Source organism: Choloepus didactylus, chromosome 3, assembly GCF_015220235.1.
Source record: "Choloepus didactylus isolate mChoDid1 chromosome 3, mChoDid1.pri, whole genome shotgun sequence".
Taxonomy (NCBI): domain Eukaryota; kingdom Metazoa; phylum Chordata; class Mammalia; order Pilosa; family Megalonychidae; genus Choloepus; species Choloepus didactylus.
The window spans coordinates 165,515,960-165,537,150 of NC_051309.1; the positions used below are offsets into that span (position 1 = coordinate 165,515,960).

At 41.6% G+C, this 21,191-nt stretch overlaps 1 long non-coding RNA gene across 2 annotated transcripts; it reads right to left on the reverse strand.

Moving 5' to 3' along the window:
* Nucleotides 1–3,799: 3,799 nt before the first annotated feature.
* Nucleotides 3,800–20,866, reverse strand: LOC119528872. Of its 2 annotated transcripts, XR_005215779.1 has the most exons (5): nt 20,811–20,855; nt 19,342–19,400; nt 18,355–18,572; nt 9,267–9,383; nt 3,800–4,084 (listed from the first exon to the last, which is right to left on the reverse strand). It is a non-coding gene; the product is annotated as an uncharacterized LOC119528872 (long non-coding RNA). The 2 variants fall into 2 exon arrangements; XR_005215780.1 differs by lacking the exon at nt 18,355–18,572 and having other exon boundaries at nt 20,811–20,866.
* Between the last annotated feature and the right edge of the window lie 325 nt (nt 20,867–21,191).

Consider the following 21,191-nt stretch of genomic DNA (forward strand, 5'->3'; position numbering starts at 1 on the left):
GTCCCCTGAGTCAGCCAAGTGCGGGAAGAAAAGCTAAGAGACTTGTATGGATTCTTTCCAAACACGACTCTGATCTGGGCACTCCCTCAGCCTAAAACCTGCCGGCCGCACCTACTGTTCCCGGGATAAGGAGTCCTCTCTCCATGGGCTGCCAGCGGCTGAGCCTGCCCTTCCTGTCAGACCCTGTCTTCATCCCTCTTTCTTCTCTCTTCTCCAGCCATGCTAACTGTTCCTTGCCCCCTCTGCCCCTGCCCCTGCCACAGGGCCTTTGCACCTGTCACTTGCTCAGTCTGAATTTCTCTTCCACCCCCTCTTTGCTTAGTTCACGCCTCCTCATCCTTCTGCTCTTGCTTCAAGCTTCCCTTCCCCTGAGAAGCCTACTCGGACCCACCTGACACGGTCAAACCACCCATTAGGTTCCTGGAGCACTAGATGCCTTTCTTCACAGCACTTATCATGCTTATCAATTTACATTTATTTGTGTGATCTATCACTTGATTAATATTTGTCTCTCCCACAAGACTGTATGCTCCACAAGGGCACAGTCTATGTAAGGATTTGCTCATTTTCCTATCCTCATCACTTAGCACCATGCCAAACACACAGCTGATGCTCACAAATGTTTAACTAGCTAATTAAATAATGAACAAATGAATGAATGGATTCAGTAAGTTCAAAAAATGTATTGGTGAATGAATGAACACATGGAATTTTTTATAAAGGTCTTGGGAATTCAGGATTTAATCCTTGGGCCTACATATGCATCGGGGAGCATTTATTGTGGACGAGCAATAGTTAGCAACACTACCCTTCATTTCTTCCCACCACTCCATCTTTCCGTGGCTGTTATATGCCTGTTATGGGCGAGTACTCTGCTAGAAACCAGGTATTCCTCTCGACTCCCCTCTCTCCATCATTATCACCTATTGCAGTCCATCAGCAGATCCTGCCAGCTCTATTCCAAGATATATCCAATTCCATCAGATGAATAAAAGCTGAGAGTATTTGTCACCAATAAACTATCACAAATGGAATTTAAAAAGATATACTTCTGTAAAAAACAAAATTATCTCAGAGGGAAGAACTAAGAAGCAAAAAGAAATATAAGCCAAGAATAGGCAAACATGCAAATAAGTCTAAATGAATATTTACTGTATAGAGCTACAGTAACAATGTATAATTTAGGGATTGAAAAAAACAGTCAGCAATTACATAGAAGATGGTAGACAGTGATCGGATTTAAATGTGCTAAAGGTTTAGGAAAAGGGTAGAAATATGAATTAACTTAAGGCTTTGTTGAACACAAATTGTTAAGGCTAACACTAGAAAAATGAAAATAGAATTTATAATTTCCAAAGGGTAATGGGAAAAATGTTTTATAATAAAATCCTCAATCAATCCAAAAAAAAGCACAAAAGAGGTAAAAACGTACTCCAAAAAGTTAAATAAATAGCACGATGGTAAAATAAATTCAAATATATCTATAATCACAGTAAATATAAACAGGCTAAGGTTGCCAATTAAAGTCAGAGATTGTCTGATAACTGGATATTAAAAATACAAGGATATCTTATTTTAGGTATAGAGAAGATTTATATATAAAGATATGATGTCTAAAATATAAGGAATGGAAAAATTGAAAATAAACCTATTAAAAGGGCATAAAAAGGATTTAAAAGGTATGCAAATATTAAGCACATATAGCTGTATTAGTACAGATAAAATAGACATTGAGCCTTTTAAATATTAGAGGACCACTACATAATGATAAATATGTTAAATTCATCAGAAAAAAATAGCAATTTTAATCTTGTATGAACTAATAGGATCAAATATACAAAGCAAATTTGATAGAATTACAAGGAGAAATTGGCAAATCCACAAATATAGTGGTAGATTTTAACATTTCTCTCTCTGAAAATGATATATTAAGCACAGAAAATTAATAAAGATATAGAAGATTTGACAACACAATTAAGAGCTTATATAGACACATATAGAGAGCCTAGGAGTTAAAAATCAGAAACACATGTATGAAATTTGTTTTAGAACATGTGTGGAAGGGGACATGTGTAAAATTTTACCTCAAAATAGAGTAAAAAACAAGTCAACATATTTCAAAGAATCTATACATTTATACTCCATATTCTATAACTAAATGCAATTAACAAAAATAAATTTTTAAAAAACTTTTTAAAAGATTCATTTCAAAGTTAAAAGTGTACTCCTAAATTATGTGTGTAATTGAAGATAAAAATAATAATGAAACCATAATAAAATCATTATGAGCTGTAATAAACATGCTACATATAAAACTTAGAGGATGTGCATAGTGGTACTTGGAATTCTGTAGCCTCAGGGTTCATTGAGTCTTTCCTCCATTTCTTCAGATGTTGTTTATTGATTTATATATTCATTCACTGAATGCTGAATATGGTATTGTGGAAATCATACCAATGGAGACTGTATATCCCTTATTCTTTTTTTTATTTTATTTTCAAAGTATACAGTATTTTTTATTTCCAGTGTTTGAGATTTTTTAAAAGCCAGTGTTATTATAGATGGCATTCAAGCCCTTGGCTTTTATGAACAGCTCTAGTCACTAACAGCTCCAAAATGGAAATTCTGAGCTAGCCTGCTATGTTCTCCAATTGCTGATCTGCAAGAGCTTCCTGGCACTTAGACTCCCTTGGGATCAGGGCAACACAGTTTATAAATTTTCCATTACTACTAGCCAGAGGTATTGGTAATACTCTCATGCTCAGAGGGGCAACAGATTTGGGAATACTTCTAATCAAAATGTGGTGCACAGCATCACTGCATGTTATCATTTGTCTTTTTTTACTTTCTACCTCAAATGCTGTATTTCCCATTCTCTCTCTTGACAGGAAAGGTTTTCAACATATTCTCTCCACTCTAAGGTGAAAAGCCTCATGGGACTAAAAAGATATATTTTTCTTCTTGTCTATTTCAAATACCATGCAGGAGACACAAGATGAAATCAAACACATCTCTGGGTTTCCCAGGAGCAAATTTCAATCTAGAGAAAATAGCCACGAAAGTTTCCTCCAATTTACAGTGACAGAAAAACACTATATAATTAGCAATGCTCCTGAAGAGCTAAGCAGAATATCCATCATGGTAAGCATCAATATATGCTTGTTTTGTTGTTGATGTAACATTATTTTTAAACCATGACCAGACTCTACAATAGAATCAGGATAGGTCCAACCTTTTATCTTTCCAGGTTGTCCCAAGTTACCAGTTTCTTGTCAAGTCAATTGTGTCCTGTATTTCTCACCATCAGTTGTCCAAGTCCCATGTTGGAAAAGAAGGCTCCCCATAATCTTGTTTTCTCTGATAGCAATGACAGTTACTGATTTATCAACCGCTGGGACAAATTTTCAGGATAGATATTAGCAGCTGGATTTAAGGCAAACTAAATCCTAACATTTGTTTGTTCTGAAATGTAATATTTGCTGTGCTTTATTTATTAGATTTCCTCATTATGTAGGACATTTTAATTATGGTGCTAGCATACAGCGCATTAGATATGGCTCCTCTTCCCATGGTTAAAAATAGTGTGCAGGAGGCATCTGACTATAAATGCTGTATCTGGGCGGATAACAGTGAGTGTGTCACTGCAGCAAACGAGGAGAGATAAATACTGCTGATCATCATTGGCACCTGCTGGGTAGCTATTATAGTTTGAATGTTCAAGTTAAAACAGTGGTTATACGTCGGCTTTAGAAAACTCACATACACCACTGAGATGGGTTTATATGGGAGTGCACATGGTCAGGTTGCTCCAAATGCCTCCTCTGGGGCTAAACAGGGTTTGATTTCCTTTATTCAGTTCCCAGAAAGGGCATTGGGAATCAGGAGGATATAAGCTAAAGCAGAGTGCACAAGTTCTATTCCTCAAAAAACTTCTTTCCCAAAAGCTTTTCTGCTGTTTATTTAAAGTAATATTTCACAGGTTGGTCTTTATCCCAGTGCAAACATAACTTGATAGATGACTGGCTCCGAACAGCCCACAATTTATGGATATAGAAATCGCACGTGCTGTCCATGCATGCTGGTGCTGTAAGAGAAGTGTGAGATGCTTGGATAATGTACAAACCAGCGTTAATAAATCTCTGCAGAGAAGACACCACCTATGTTTTCCATCTGAGACTGAATTTGAAGCCAACTTTTAAATGCCTATTTTAAAGATCATGACTGGGCATTTGATATTTTCCCTTTGATTGTCTCTAATAGCAGATGCCCTGAGCTATTCTTTAATATAAACTCTAGATATAGAGCTCCAACCCTGGAAGAAACAAAACAGACTATTCTCCAAAACAGTATCATGGATCTCTAGTGACCTGTTCAAGTGGGCAGAATGAGATGTTTCAAGGATCCATCCCTACAGGAGCTTGGAACTAGCAAGAAGTGGCAGAAACATCTGTCTCGAGCTTCTAAAAACAGTTAAAGGACTGTAGTAACAGAGTGATTGCTGAATCAAGAAAAAGCAGCAGGATCTCATGGAGCCCTGGCTAGCCCCCCACCCATCCCTCACCAGCTTGGTGGGGAGCTGGCCTGCACTCCCAGTGTGGATCACTGGTCCTGGTTCCAGAGGCAGCAGAGTAACCCTCGTGCACATACTAGGATCATGAATGCCTGGCCCAGTCTGTCTGCTGGGGGCCTGAGGGAATTACTGTCCAAGAACTTGCCCTGCATGTAGAAGGCAGTTCACTGAGCTCTCCTACAGAAGTGCTGCCTGGAGCAAGGGATTGCTGGCTGTAGGACATCCAGTGCAGTGCCTAGAACCTTGAGGAAATTGTTTCCTAGGGAAGAGGGGACATTCAGAATTATGTAACTGGGGGAATTCCTAGGGCAATACAAGCATACCCAAGACAAGAAGCATACAGAAAGGATCAGGGTAGCCCCAAGGCTTTGGCTTGGATCTGTTCTCTAAACTCATTGTGTGGATAAGTCCTGAAGGAAAGTACTTGCCTGGGTCAATCTATGGTGACAAGGAAAGGTGTTTCCTTTTTTTTCCTTCTTCTTCTTCTACTTCTTCATTGTCATTGTTAGCTCCTGACATTCAAGGAAATCTCTGTCATAACACTAGATGGATGCAAGATTAAGGAACAGATGCCTCAGCTCTAAATTCCAATGATAACACATTAAAATATCAAAATGCCCAGGTTTCAACCAAAGGTTATAAAACATTCAAAGAAACAGAAAATGATTGCCCAGGCAAAGGAGATGATTAAAGCATTAGAAACCATCAACGAAGAGGACCAGAGCTGGAACATATTAGAAAAAGAATTTTTTAAATGGTCCTAAACATGCTCAAAGAGCTAAAGGAAAGCATGAACAAAGAACTAAAGGAATTCAGGAAAATGACAGATAAACACAAAGAGAATATCAATATAGAGATGGAAATTATGAAAAGAAATCAAGCAGAGCAGAAAATAGTAACAAATTAAAAATTCCCTAGAAGGGTTCGGTAGTAGATTGGAGCTGGCAGAAGAACAAAGCAGAGAACTTGAAGATAAGACAAAAAAAGCAGAAGAAATGAAGAAAAGTGAACAGAGCCTGAAGACTCTTTGGGATACCATCACACATACTGATATATACATTGTGTAAGTCCTAGAATAAGAAAGAAAGAGAGAAAGGGTCAGAGAAAATATTCAAATAAATAAAGGCTGAGACTTCCCAAGTTTAATGAAAAATATGCATATACACATCCAAGACACTCAACAAACTCCAAACAGGGTAAAGCCAAAGAGACCATGGCATATTATAATCAGACTGTCCAATGTCAAAGACAAAGACAGAATTCTGAAAGCCTCAAGAGAGAAGCAATGTGTCATGACAAGGGAGCCTCAATAATTTCTCATCAGAACCCATGGAGGGAAGAAGGCAGTGGGATGACATATTGCCAACCAAGAATTCTATATCCAGCAAAACTCCTTCAAAAATGGGGGAAGAATTAAGGCATTTCCAGATAATAAAAGCTGAGGGGGTTGGTCACCACTAAACTGGCCCTACAATGGATGCTAAAGAGTTCTGCAGGTTGAAAGGACAGCAATACACAATGGTTTGAAGCTACTTGAAAAAATAAAGATCTTCAGTGAGGATGACGACATGGATAAATAGAAATGTCAGTTCTATTGTATTTTCAGTTTGTAACCCCACATTTTACTTTCTATAGGGTCTAAAAGGCAAATGAATAAAATGTAATGATAAATCAGCAGCTTTGTACTTACAATGTATAAACATGGATTTTTTTCACTTTTTTTATTAGAGAAGTTATAGGTTTACAGAAAAATCATGCATAAAATACATAAAATGCAGTGTTCCCATATGCCACTCTATTATTAACACCTTCCATTAGTGGGGTCCATTTTTACAAATCATAAAATGACATTTTTATAATTGTACTATTAACTATAGCCCATCATTTACAATAGAGTTCACAGTTTGTGTTGCACAATCCTATGTGTTCTTTCTGTAATTTTCATTCTAGTAACATTTATACTACCAAAAATTTCCCCTTTTAATCACATTCAAATATGTAACTCAGTGGTGTTAATTACTTTCACAATATTGTGCTACCATCGCCACCATCCATTACCAAACTTTTACAATCAACCTAAAATAAAAACTCTATAAAATTTAAGCATTAACTCCTCATTGTTTAACCCCAGTCCAGCTCCTGGTAACCTATATTCTAGATTCTAACTTTAGGAGTTTGTTTATTCAAATTGTTTCATATCAGGGAGATCACACAATATTTGTCTTTTTGTGTCTGGTTGATTTCACTCAACATTATGTCTTCAAGGTTCATCCCATGTTGTCGCATGTATCAGAACTGCATTCCTTTTCACTGCTGATTAATACTCCATTGTGTGTATATAACAGATTTTGATAAAAGTGTAATCTGTAATTTTGTGACAAGACATACATAAAGTTTAGGAGATGGTAGGGTATAGAGAAATAGTTTGCATATACTATTGAGGTTCAGTTAGTATCAAAGCAAATGAGATTGATATGAATTTAGGATATTAAATTTAAGCCCCATAGTAACTACAAAAAAATATCAGAGAATATGTTAGCTTACAAAGAAAAAAATTAAAGTATGGGTTGCCAGGGGCAGAGAAAAAGGGGAATGGAGTTAATGCATATTGGGTATAAGGTTTCTGTTTGGAGAGATGGGAAGGTTTTAGTAATGGTAGGTGATGAGGGTATCACAACATAATGAATAAGATTAATCCCATGAAGGGTATGCTTGGAAGTGGATGAGATGGGAAAGTTTACATTGTATATGTGTTTCCACAATTAAAAAAGAGAGAGAGCAATGACAATGACAATTAAATGTAATACATGATCCTGGTTGGAATATAGCAAGGGAGGAGAAAAGTCTCAAAGGGATGTTTTTGGGATGTGAAAAAATGGAATATAGACTTTCAGCTTTACATCAATGCAAAATTCTTGAACTTGATAACTGCACTTAAGGTAGTTGTGTCAGTAAATATCCTTGTTCATAGGAAATGTACGTGGAAGTATCAAATGTTCAAGAATGTATATGACTGACACTCAAGTGTTCAGGAAATGGATAGTTAGTAGAGAGTAAAAGAGAGAGAGTGTGCATGATACGGCAAATGTGGCAAAATATTGAAATTGGTGGAACCAGGTTATCTGGGGGTGTAGAGGTACATTGGAATTCTCTCTATGGGCTTTGTATTATTTTTGCAGCTGTCTTGTTTGACAAGTAGTTCAAAATAAAAGTTAAAAAAAAAAATGGTACTTCTTTCCCAGTTGTTCCAGAAATAATCTGACTCTCATGGCCCAAATAGGACGACATGACCGTCCTAAACAAATCACTGTAATTACAGTGAGGCATATTGGCCTCTTGATTTGTAGTATCTTAATCAGACTCATTTGGACCATATGGATTGAGGTGAAATTTCTTCCAAAGGAAAACTGGAGGGCTGTCACCAAAAGAAAAGGGAAAATAAATTAGGGAAGGCAAAACCAACAAATATCTTTATGGTCATGTTGGGGAAAGAACCAGTATTATGGGGACAACTAATCCAGCCTGGAGGACGGGGAAGGCATGTCAGGCATGTACAAGATCCAGCAATGAAGAGAAGGTAGCACACGTGGGAAACTGCATCTAGATGGCAAGTGGATTGGAAGGCACTATACTGAGATGGCAAAACTTGTTGAAAGCCAACTGGTGAGAAACTGGGGTGGTCTGGAGTAGGGTTGATGGTAAATTGTTTGCAAAAACGAGCAATTATTTCTCTGTCTGTATCCATGCCCCTTCACAAAGTGAAGACTTATTTCTCTACTCCTTGAATACGGGCTGGGCTTGTGACTTTCTTTGGTCAGTTCCGAGCCTAGACCTCAAGTGACCTTGCAGACTTTTCCTCTCCCTCCTGGAATTCTGCCCAACCACAGTGTGAACAAGCCCAAGCCATTCTGCAGGAGGGTGAGAGTCACGTGGCACAGAACCATGCCATCCCAGCCAAGGCACTGGATGTGAGAGAGCCAGGCCAGGATAGGCAAGGCTGCACCTGGCCTGCAGGTGGCTGCAGATGTGTGAGGTAACCCAGCTGAGACCAACAGAACCACCCTACTGAGCCCGGCCCAAATTGCCAACTTCACAATTGTGAGCCAAGTAAATGACTGTTTTAAAACTCTAAATAAATAAATAATGTTACGGCATGTTTTTCTAGATTACCAAAGTAATACATGTTCATTGTAGAAATACTGTTAAAAACAGAAAGCAGGAAGAGAAAATAAAAATCCTCACACTGAGAAATTACTCACTGTATCTTTTCAGTCTTTTTTCTAGGTATACATACTTTTATAAGATTAGATAATATTTATATGTGTGTGAGTGTGCATATAATTAGACCTGTGATTTTTCAGTTATATCATTTCTCATGTTATTAAATATTATCCTGAAATACACTTTCTATTACCTATGTAGTATTAAAACATGTGACTTTACCATAATTTTCTAGACAACCCCCCATTGTTGAAGGATAAATTATTTTTTAATTATTCATTATTATTAATCATAAAATAGTGAACGTCCTTGTATATGAGAACCATCTTTGCATTCTTGACTGTGTGTATCAATTATGTAAAACGTTATTGAATTAAGCTTGGCCACACTGTATTTTCTTTAGGAGTTTTGCATCTATTAATGGACTATTTCTAAAACCGGTGAGAAATGCATGCAAACAAAACCACAAACTCACCATATCCCATGTTTCATAGAGAATTGCCCCAGAGAAGAGGGTCAAAACTGGTGGCAGCTGATACTACACAGGAGCAGTCTTGGTACCACAGCAAACACAATGTTTGTTACAGGTCCCCTGAAGAATGCAAAGCCAAAGTTATTCAATTGGCATTGGAATTAGAGCAACTGTTCTATTATTGTGTGCAAACTCCTGCTATAAATAACCTGACAATATCCATCTGCATGGAATGTGAAGAAAAACAAGAAACATGCAAAGTGAAGACCAAAATAGACCTCTCCAGGGGGCCCCAAACAGATGGCACAAATTCCCAAGATACACCTGCCTCATGGTATTGTCCTATCCCGGGGTGGGAGGGGATTCCTTCCTGCAAAAGGCCCAGCCAAAAAGGAAAGGGAAATGAGCCAGCCACTGAGATTCATCCTTTTATTTAACAAATAATTCTCTGAGCACCTGCCATATTTCAGGCACTGTTCTAGACCCTAGGAATACAACCATGAACAGAGAGACAAGGTCCCTAAACTTGTGTTCCAGTGATGGTTACCATGTTCTGATCCCCATTTTGCCAACTTTTCCTTCTCCCTCCCCACCTGGTCTTATTCTGCTCTGGATTACCGAGGTTGAATGTCCTGTCTTCCACTGACTACTTTCTCTAGGCCAGTGTGCAACAGCAGGTGAAGTTCAGTAATTTGCCACATCTTCAGCTTGACTCCTAGACCACTACACTCGTTGGTCAGTCCTGGAGGTCACTGGCTGTGACTTTTCGTCTTTCTTAGTGCCTAGCACGATGCCTGGCACCTAGGAAGTGCTCAATAAATAATAAACTAAAGAAGATTTTAGCCTTTAAAAAGAAAAGCCCCAACATCTCTGAAGAAGCTCCCCGGAAAGTGGCATTGTCTACTCTCCCTGATCTCCTCACGGAAGACTAGAAAATCTAATAAGCCTCTGCCTAGGAGGTCCAGTGGAGGATAGAATGTGTCTCATTCCAGGCATATACGGAAGCATATTTACTGTGCATTGAACTCAGAAGGGCTCTTTCTTATGCGGCTCTCTAGCATTTGTCAACTCTGAGCATGAAGATGGGGATATATATAGACAGACAGGTAGATATATATATATATATAAATAGGTCAGTAGATAGAGGTAGATGGATGATAGAGGAAGTGGGAACTGGCGGGGAACACCATGTATCACCGGCAGGGAAGGGATGAAAGATGAAAAGTAAAGCTGATTATACCCCATAGCACCAAAGTTCCAAGTGATCCACAAAGAGGTGAGAATCATTGGGATACTCAGGAATTAGCACTTTCTCTTAGACAGTGGCAGGACTTTAAAGGTTTTTAAAAAGCATCAGTTCCTCATTTTATTGTCTGCAGCTAGAGGGGGGGCAGGGAGAAAGGAGGATGGTCTGTAAACGCTTTCAGCTGAGGGCAATGAAGACAGGCACCCCATATGCACAGGGCTGTGAGTCATCTCACTAAAAAGTAGTGGTTCCAGGTCATCCATTTTGGACCAAATCCAAGCCCTAGATATATCTCAAGCTATGTTCCTTACACAGATTTTGCCTCAAATCTTACTGGAGAAAGAGAGCAGACCTGAGATTATACTGGAGGCTGGCTCTTAGGGTTCTTTAAGCAAGGTTTGGAAAATGATGGCTTTCAAGACAGAATGCTCTGCCCTTATTTATCCACTGCCTGAGCCCTGCAGGGTGGATGTGAAGCTACTGACAGGGCTCTCCAAAAGGATAAAGATGACGGGAAAATAAAGGCAGTTCCAATGGTCTACATGCTTGGTCCAGCCTCTCTGAGCTTTCTGGAAAGCCATGACTCACGAGAAAACAAACCAAGTAATTGATAATGAATTGAAGTCAAAATGTGGTCCTCAGTGCAACCCAACCATCAGTGCCAAGAGGGAGAAAATCAAGTAGGTGCCAAAAAAAAAAAAAAAAAAAAAGGCTTATAGCCTCTTGTAAAAAATGCTTAGCATGGGATCTCCATTAGGCTACTTCTGTTTCCTCGTCCGCCCTTTACAAAGCCCACCTCCAAATGTTCTGTGCACGTGTATCCGATAAAGGGACAGGGGTATGGAATAGTGGAATAGAATCCTTTCCAAACACCCACCCAGTCATTTCCATTCCTAGGAGACTTTCTGAGCAACCACTAGGTCCATGGAAAGCTCAAGCCAAGGCAGGAGCCCCCTTTGGAGACTGACTTCCTTCTAAATCCTGCTTCTCTCTCCCTGAAATTAATACGAGCTGTGTCCTCATATCAAGAGAAGAATAAGTCACTAAAGAGCTCAGAGAGAAAAGCACGAAATGGCTATTAAATATGATACGTCCTCAGCACGTATAGAAGATGTCAGGAACCATTTCCACCCACCCCCTCGGTAGCATCATTTCCATGGTCTTATTGTGGGGAATCACCGCAAGTGTCAATCCTGCTATTTCGCCTCTGAAATTAACACGACTTTCTGAAGGCTGCTTCCCCTCACCTGTCAAAGTCGTGAGTGCAGAGCGCCGGCCCAAAGGGGCTGTGGAGGAGGAGCCCTTCACAGCGGGGAGGACTGTGATGCCAGACCCAGGCCCCTTCAGCCCCGCAAATACTGGGATTTGCTGTCAGTTCTTAACATGTCCTTTTAAGAAAAGAGCCGAGTCCTTTCCTCGGCAAGTAGACATTGGCCTATATTTTTAATCCCCGTGGGTGTGTATAGATCATATTTGTGCAGTCATCTTCTCACTCAAGGATGACTCTGCTGGCAATGTGACTCCCTGTGCACAAGTGTGGAAGTGGAGTTGGATACGTGTCCCTTGTTCCACATGGGCATTCGAACAACCTTTCACAACAGGCATCCGTTGCTGGGCTCTCCTGGAGCAGCTGGCCCCAAACTAGGCACTTTGAAATTGAATTTGTGGGTTTCAGTCAATTCCTGCCTGCATTTAGCTCGTTAACTCGTAAGGAATGAGGAAGAGAGAATACTGTCACTCCCCACAGGGTTAAACTAGGATGACTTTTCCGGAGGGAATGGTAAATTGTGCTCTGTCCTACAGGGTTTGTGAATGTGATGGAAGCTTTACTGATTGAGCGCTAGGTGTATGCATGACAGTGTCTTGTTTCTTCCTCACATGTGTAGATGGAGTCTACTAGAGAGGGGATGGCAGATTTGGGATTTAAACCTGGGATTCTAGGCTCCAAATCCTTTTCTAACCACCACTGGACATTGACATAAGGAGCACAACCTGAGCCACCCAGTGTTCCAAGCTGTCAGAAGGAAACAAGCTGACATCAAGCATGGGGCTAGCCTGGGACAGTGGTTGGAGGAAATCAACTAGGACAGCTGGAGAAACCCTTTTCCTCAGGAAGGAACCAGCAGTTCCCCTACCCTGAGTACAGTTCAGGTCCCACAGAGAACCCAGTGGTTCTGTCCACTTCTGGACAGTGGTGGTTCTGCATGAACAATGGGATGCTAGGTTTTGTGCAAGGGTGTCCATTGAGACCAGACACAAAGGATGCAAAGTTGGGGCAAGCCCTGGGGAAAGGAGAGTGCAGGGACAAGGTGAAAGAATGGGCTTCTCAACCCACTGGCTGGGGCTTATGCTGGCTCAGCTCCGTGGAATTAAGCCCCTCAGGACTTGTTTATTCCTTCCCAGACCCACCCAAACACACCTGTGACTGGCACCCGAAGCAGCAGTATTTAACAGTACCAGCTCCAAGAAACTGCTCTGACTGCTCCCCAGACATCTCACCCATTGCACTTGAGTTTTCCTCCTGAATTCCATATTCCTCGCAGTCAGTAGCAGCCGGGGACCCCTTTGCCTTAGAATCCAGTGGATTCTCTTCTTCTGCTTCCCAGACCTCAGCTCCCCCACCTGGTTCTTGATCTGCTACAACTCCTGACCTTAGACTCCTTTTGTCATCAACCATTTTGAGCTGCACTCATTTGGAAGCCAAAATGGGAAAGTGAGAAATGATTATTCTGACCTGGTCCAAAAATATCACTAAAATTGCAGCTAGTGGAAATATCTGTGGGTCTGTGTCCAGTGGGAAATTCACTGGAATTGTCTGATGGGACTTTAGAGTAATTATGGGAGTTCTTACAGCTGGGTTTAAATATTTGTGAGGATGGAGTTAAACATTATAATCTATGTCCCAACTTCAGGGACAAAGCAAAATGACAAGGTGGGTAGATTTGTATGGGGAGTTAAATAGAATTTGATTTAGTGAAGTTTTAGGCGAGAGAGCATGTCGTTAAACATGACTTGATTGTTTGGTTCAAGAATGAGATATTTACATGCTCAATTGCCTCATGCTTTACATGGTTGTGTTCTTTTCACTCCTTTGTATTAAGAACTACAGCTTAATCTTCTTGACCAAAAGGGGGATACAAAATGATACGAAATGAAGTTTCAGTGACTGAGAGATTTCAAATGGAGTCGAGAGGTCACTGGTGGACACTCTTATGCACTATGTAGATAACCCTTTTTAGGTTTTAGTATACTGGAATACCTAGAAGTAAATACCTGAAACTATCAAACTTCAATCCAGTAGTCTGGACTCTTGAAGATGACTGTATAACAATGTAGCTTACAGGGGGTGACAGTGTGATTGTGAAAACCTTGTGAATCACACTCCCTTTATCCAGTGTATGGATGGATGAGTAGAAAAATGGGGACAAAAACTAAATGAAAAATAGGGTGGGATGGGGGGATGATTTGGGTGTTCTTTTTTACTTTTATTTTTTATCCTTATTCTGATTCTTTCTGGTGAAAGGAAAATGTTCAAAAATAGATTGGGGTGATGAATGCACAACTACATGATGGTACTGTAAACAGTTGATTGTACGCCATGGGTGACTATATGGTATATGAATATATTTCAATAAAACTGAAATTAAGTTAGGAAAAAAAAAAAAACTACAGCTTAGTCAAGGGAGCCAGATGGATCAAAGGAAGACAGGGACATTCCCAATCAGGGCACTTGCATATGCTCTTGGGCAAGAAACTAGTAGAGCTGCAGAAGTCAGAAACACCCTTCTAGAGAGTTCCCAGCCAAACGAAGCACAGAATCTGCCCTTCCCAAGAGATGCTGCTCCAGTGTGGTCCTTCCTGTAATGAGGCAACGATCAGGGAAACAATAAGCAGAGGCAGGACACTGCCGTTGGAAAACCCCTTTAGGGGAGGGACACAGGAAAGGACATAATTGCTTGCACAGAACTTTGTGAGCTCCACTTGCATCCTATCCAGGTCCCAGGTTTTGAATGTCTCATCACAGCCACCCCGTGGGTACAAAACTCTGAAAGGACATTCATGAACCTACACGGCCCCTGTCTACACTGAGCTCTCAGCTGCCTCCAGGGTTTTCTGCCAGCCCCGGAAAGAACCCAGCAGGGATAGCAGGAAGGGTTCCTCACTGTTCTGTTTGGGGGAAACCACTCAGAGACAAAGGGGGAAATTTCTAGAATTTTCCCTGATGGTCATTTCCTTCAGAATCGTTTCATAATATTTTTCCCAATAATTCTGAGAGGACTTTAATTGACATTACATGAAGGCTATACATTATTCTGGGCTGAACAGACAACTGTACAATACTAGGTTGTCACATTCAAGAGCAAAGTGCCTGTCTACTCCTCAAGTTTCCTTATCTTTTATAAGGTTTGTAATTTTTCTTCATGTAGGGCACATGTTTCTCTAACCAGAGGTTATTCTAAGTAATGTTCCATTTTGTTAATTCTTTTATTCATTCAACAGTGTTGTACAAGGCAAGAGGAATTCAACAGTGATACATTCTATCCTTACCTTCAGGAAGTTTACGTCTAGTAGGAAAAACAGAAACTTAAGTTACAATTGATAATTCCAATGAACAAGATAAGCATGAGATGCCTGAAAACACCCAATAGAGGGCACCTAACAGTCTAACAGGGCCAGTAGCCCTTTCCGAGGGCATAAGGTCTACAATTATAGTTGATTAATAGGTAAGATGGAACCTGTAAAATCCCATGGTGAAGGAAGACAGATCCAGGCCAAGTACTTTTTTGTTGTTGTTTGTCCCTTATATTTTTCTGACTGAGTGTTCCAAGTATACACAAATATTACTGATTTCTGTATCCTTTTCTTTTACCTGGACTTCAAACTAATTTTTTTCTATTAATTCTAATAGCTTTTTAGTTAATTCCTTTGGGTTTTCCTGACAGACAATCACACGATATGCAAATCTAGTCTTATTAAGGCTATTTATACTTTTATTTATTTTTTTCACCTCTGGGGCAGGCAAGAAGTTTGAAAAATTATTTTTTGCTGGGTAATGTGGTATTTCCTTCTATTTGTCCTAAATGTACCTCAGTCAAAACTTTAAAAATGCCCATTAGTTCTGGTAATTCGTACGTGGTGAACAGGTCCGTGTTTACTCTACTTCTACCTTTCATGAAAGAAATAATTCATTCACAGACCAAAAGCAAAAAATACACATGGTGAAATAAACTGGAAACCTCCCCACTACCCTTCTTTCATCAAGCGAATCCAATAGAATATAATCCAAGGGGTGCCATCTCTCCTGGGTACCAGAGAGAGAGCCATTTTATTGTTAATGTGTGGCTTTTGTAATGTAATACAATAGCAGATTCAAGAAAAAGCCAAATGCCTCTTAGCACAATAATGGCAGGGGCTAATGTTATGGTAAGGGCAAGAACAAAGCTTCCCTAATAGGAGCCATACTATTTCCTTTATACAAGTTAAATTTGTGCACTCTCCAAGAAACATTAAACCTCGTCTGGGTGAGGTATGCTTATCTCCTAGGTGAACTAATAACGAAATAGTTACTAGAGACGGAATTAGCATCTACACACCCTCCATCCCATCACTCTCATTTGTCCAACTAGAATCTGTTCTCTTCCCTTCTGGAGTCAGCAAGACACATGAAGGGATGGGAGTGGAACCTCTTGCTCCCAAGGAAGAGGGTGAAGATGACGGGGAAATGAAGGGATTTGAAAGAGGGGTCTTCCTGGGTAAGGGGTATCAAAGAGGGAGAGGTTGGATGGGAAGGAACATCCATGACAGATACCATTTTTCCAAGATTCTGGTCTGGAAGGGCATTCCCTTATGTTGGCCCAGGGAACTGACCAAATCAATGGAGATTCCAACTTTTGCCCCACCCCAGCCCCTGCCGCACTGTTTACTAATTGGAACTAACATATATTATTTATCTCTTCACATCCTTACAACAGGATTAATAAAGTAGATATTTACGATCCCAATTTTACAGATGAAGAGACTGAGGCTCAAATACATCATAGCAGATACTATCACTTGCCAATCCAGCTACCATTCACCTCTCCTCCTCCTTTCTAATAGAACCCTGATTTTATTTAGGTATCCAGATTTTCTGTATGGCCATGTACTTCAAGCGTCCCATCACCAGCAGAGGAGGGAGGAAGCAGAAATCATGATTTATGTAAACCAATCATAATCCCACTCCCTTTGCAAGTGATTGGCTTAGAGGTAGGCAGATGACATGCTTCTGGCCAATGGGATGTGACGTTACGTCTTTTAGTAAGCTTCCAGGAAGTACTTTCTTACTGATGAAAGAGACAGGCCCTCTTCTCCTTCTGGATAGTATTGGATTAGCATAAGCTTTCTGGAACTGAGGCTGCCACCTGCAGTGATGGGGCCTGCTAGGCTAGGAGCCCAGGCCAGTCCACTGAGAACAGCAGAGGAAGATGTTGGAAAGAATCTGTGTTCTTCATTATGTTGATGAGCTGTTGAATTCAACATCTCTGGACTTTCTGTAAATCAAAACTTCTTATTGTAGGATATAAAATTTTTTCTTTAATTGTTCAGTTACTCTGGGTAGGGATTTCTTCTATGTATAGCCAACAGCATCCTGACAGATACAGAAGTTAAATGATGTGTCTAAGGTCACACAGACAGTAAGTTTAGATTAAATTCAAGGTCTGTGGGATTACAAATAACATCCTTTTGACTCTTCTGGGGTATACAACAAAGTGGAAGAGTAATTTCACAGGATTCATTAGAATCCTTCCCCAAAGAAGGATGGGTTAGTCAGGCATCTGTCAACCATAGTACTAAAAAAAGACTCGGTGAAAAAAAAAATTTTTTTTTAATACAAAACAAATATTCTCTCTCCTACAGTGTTTTTCCTCTCTGAAGCATCACAACTGCCTCTTATTCTTCCCATAGTGTCAAGATAACAGGATTTAATTACCAAATTTATACACCACCAGCATGGCATAAATGTATTGACCTGAAATGAGTGCAATTATTAAAAAAAAAAAAAAGGAAAAGAAATGCTGCATCAGTACAGTGACAGCAGATCCAGAGACAGCAGTTTTATTTACTTTATCTCCTTGCAGGAAGCTGTTAAGCCATTTCAAAGAGATTATTGGGTTTTAATGATCCAGGACGTTGAAAGATATTTCTCCCAGCCACACTGACACTGTATCTCAGGTAAAGGAGGTGATAAATTCAAGAAATAATGACTTGTTTGGGGCAACCCCTGCCCATTCATTCCCAAGGTGGACCCCCTCATAGCCATTCTCCAGTCAGGGAGGGCCCTCAGCTGGGGATGTCACTGAAAAATGCTGTTTAGTCCTCTCAGGAGGCCTGGGAGAACTTTTCTAGATTAGGTCTCAGCAGCTTTTATACTACACAATGAAAACTACCGCTGGAGGTGAGCCCTACCCCCAAGTGCCAGAGGGAGAAAGAAAAGGAGAATGGGAAAGTAGGAGGAAGGATGAGAAAATAGCCAGGAAAGAAAGCACCCAGTGTGGTGCCCCAAATTCTACCAACCATACCTCCACTGCCCACTCTTCCAGGGCCACGGGCTGAGTCCAAGTTCCAAGAACAGAGTATCCACTGGGTTCCCCTGAGCCGACAGGCATGTAGAGTTCAGGTAAGGAGTGTTCCCAAACTCACCCATCAGATTTCCTGAGGCTCTCGGAGAACCATCCACTGAGGACGCATTGTCTGAGCCAAAGCAGATTCCTTTTTTATGTTTTATTATGGGCTTTCCCATAAGATTTCTTTTAATAGGAGACATCCACGATTTTTAAAGTATGGAAACTGATGATTAGAGCCAACCTGTTTGTTTTGCAAAAGCTGAGATCCAGAGAGAGGAAGTTAAGGTCTTGGAGCAGTTGAAAGTGGAGGAGGTGCTGGAAACAGAGCACCATCATTCTCAGGCCACTGCTCCTTCTGCTGCTGCTGGATTCCTCCTGATGGGATGGATGGCTCCTGAGAGGTGACTTTGAACTTCTAACTGCCCTAGAAAAGCAGCCACACTAGCCAGTAGCTATGCCCTATTTGGGTAAATGAGGAAATGAATAAGTGACATCCTTTCTCTGGGTGCCCTCTCTTTAATTCATGAAGTAAAGATTTGGTCATTCTTTTGGTATCCCCAGTATGTTCAGAATTAACTGAGCCTCCTGATACTTCACAGATTCCTGGAGTTTTGTACAAAAACCCTTTTCTAGACCTGGGAATGTGAAAAAAATGACAATTTATTGCCCGTTTTCCTAATGATATCCCTCCTCCCCAAGCATATTGTTTCATGACTGAGTTTTGCAGAGGAGTTTTGGACTTTTCTGCTGAGCTTAATAAGTATACATTTGGATGCAGCTTAAATAGGGTCTTGGCCATTAAGAGGGGCTTGCAATTTTACCAGCTTAAGTGGGGCTTTGGCTCTTTGTTCAGGAGGATGGGAGGGTCGCTCTCATGGATGGCCTGTCCCAGGGAGCCATCAAGAAATTGCATTTTTCAGGAGATCAGGACCCAGCATTTGGGCTGCTGAAAGTGCTCAGCCCAAGGCCAGCCTGAGGCTGAGCAGATGTGAGCAGGTTTGATGATGATACTGTGCAGGGAGGAGAGGAAATCTGGGTTGGAGCACAGAGACACCGAGGCACCTGGGGACCAGCAGACGTCTGCAGAAACAAGAGGCCAGAGCAGACATCCCTGTACCTAAGAGAGCTGCCGGGCAAATTCAAGGACTTGTGTCCACCAGGGAGACAAAAAGAATAAACAACCACTGCTTGCTATGTTAGTAAACTCACATGCCTAAATAGTGCTTACAGGGCAGATATGGAGACAGGGTGATTCTAGACGGATTCATGTGTTCGCCCATTCACCTCCTACAGAACAAAAAGAAAAGCAAACCCCATCACAAGGAAAGTACCTTTAGAGCAGTGGCCCAGCAGTAGTAAGGGGCCAGTGGCTGGAGTGACATTCTGGGTCATATTCTGGCTTACCACCATAAAAGCTGAGCAATTCGGGGCAAATTCGTTAGCCTCTTTAAGCCTCAGTTGCCAGAGCTGTGAAATGGGGATGGTAGAGCACTCACCCCTCAGAGTGGTTGTGAGGATTAAGAAAGAGCAATGTATTTAAATCCCTTAGCACCAGGCCTGGCACACTTAACAGGTTGGCGTGATTGTCACTGGTCGGTTGTCCTCACAACTCCTGGGAGCACTGTGGGGACCCAACCAGGTGCCAGCGTGAGAAAACCCTAAAGGGAATCCTTCCACCCCATCAGTGGCACGGCCTGGACCACTCGGTGGCGGCTCCACCATGTTCTGGGGCCAGAGCCATGTGTTTGGCCCCAGGGGCTTGGGAGGAGATGTCTGCCCTCAACTCCATGAAGGGCTCTGAGAGGGAAAAAGGAATCCGCCATCTGTGCTATCCCAGAGCACAGGCCTGATCCGTTTGCAGGAGTCCTGCAGGGAGGCTGATTTCAACTCAGCCCAAGGAGGGCCTTTCTCCTAAGAAGAGTCACTCAAGAACAGAAGGCACTGCCTGGAACAGCTCTGAGCTCCTTTTATCAAAGGTCCTTTAATGTGTTTATAATGTGTGCATCATAAACAAGCAGTGCTCAGGAGAACAGACCTAGTGAGCCTTTGCCTCAGGAAATGTTCCAGCCAAAGCTGGATGATCAAAGGCTGGCAGGGGTTGCCCTGCACTTCCCAAGGGCTGGGACCAGGTGGCCACATGCCTGGGACATCAATACCTACAGCTTAATCACACTAAGCACACAGTCTAGGTGTCAGGCAGGCCCTGGGCTAAGAGCTTTCCACACATTAGCTCACTTCATCCCCACAACGCCAGCACGGGGCAGGCACTAGTAGTAAGTACCTTTTACGAAGGAGGAAACTAAGGCACATGATGGTAAGTCACTTGCCCAAAGTTGCACAGTTAGTAAAAGACAAAGCTGCCTCAGAACCCATGAGCTGGCCACGGCCCTGCGATGCCTCCATGCTGCTTGTGGTTAGGATCACGGGCACCTAGGGGGGAAAGGCAGGGACCAGGCGGGCAGACTGGGACGGGGGGTCTTTCTGGCCTGGGATGTGGCCAATGGACCACGTGAGAGACAGGATCCTGACTGGGGCCCGGAGGGGTCTGGGAAATTTCTCTAGTAGCACTGACCCGCTTAATACTTTGCATGCCTATTGCTCTTTGTATGCAGTAGGTGTCTGATCTCCCCAACACCTGCCAGGTCCTAGCTAGGTTCAGCTTTCCTGCACATCCAGCCCCCACATCTTCCCCCCTACCTGGCGTTGATGCAGCCGGCCCAGGGCTTCATTGCTTCAGCTCACCCTTCCCAGGCTCTGCCCTGGCATCTCCCGCCCCCTCCCCTGCCATATAGAGAGCTGAGTCATTGACAGCAAGTGGGTAAGAAGGAACAGAGAAAGCAGAATCAAGAAATAAAAACCCTAAGGGCAGCAACAATTAATATTTAACTTGAAAATTGCCTGAGAAAAGAAAGTGCAGACTATTCATGTGCAAATCATATGCAAATAACATGCAAACACACTCCACGCAGACGCAAGTCATTATTCTCTAAACCTACCAGGCCACTGTTAAGGCGCACCACCCCCATCCTGTCCCAGAGCAGGACAAGGGAGGAAGGGCAAAGAAGCTGGGGTGGTGGC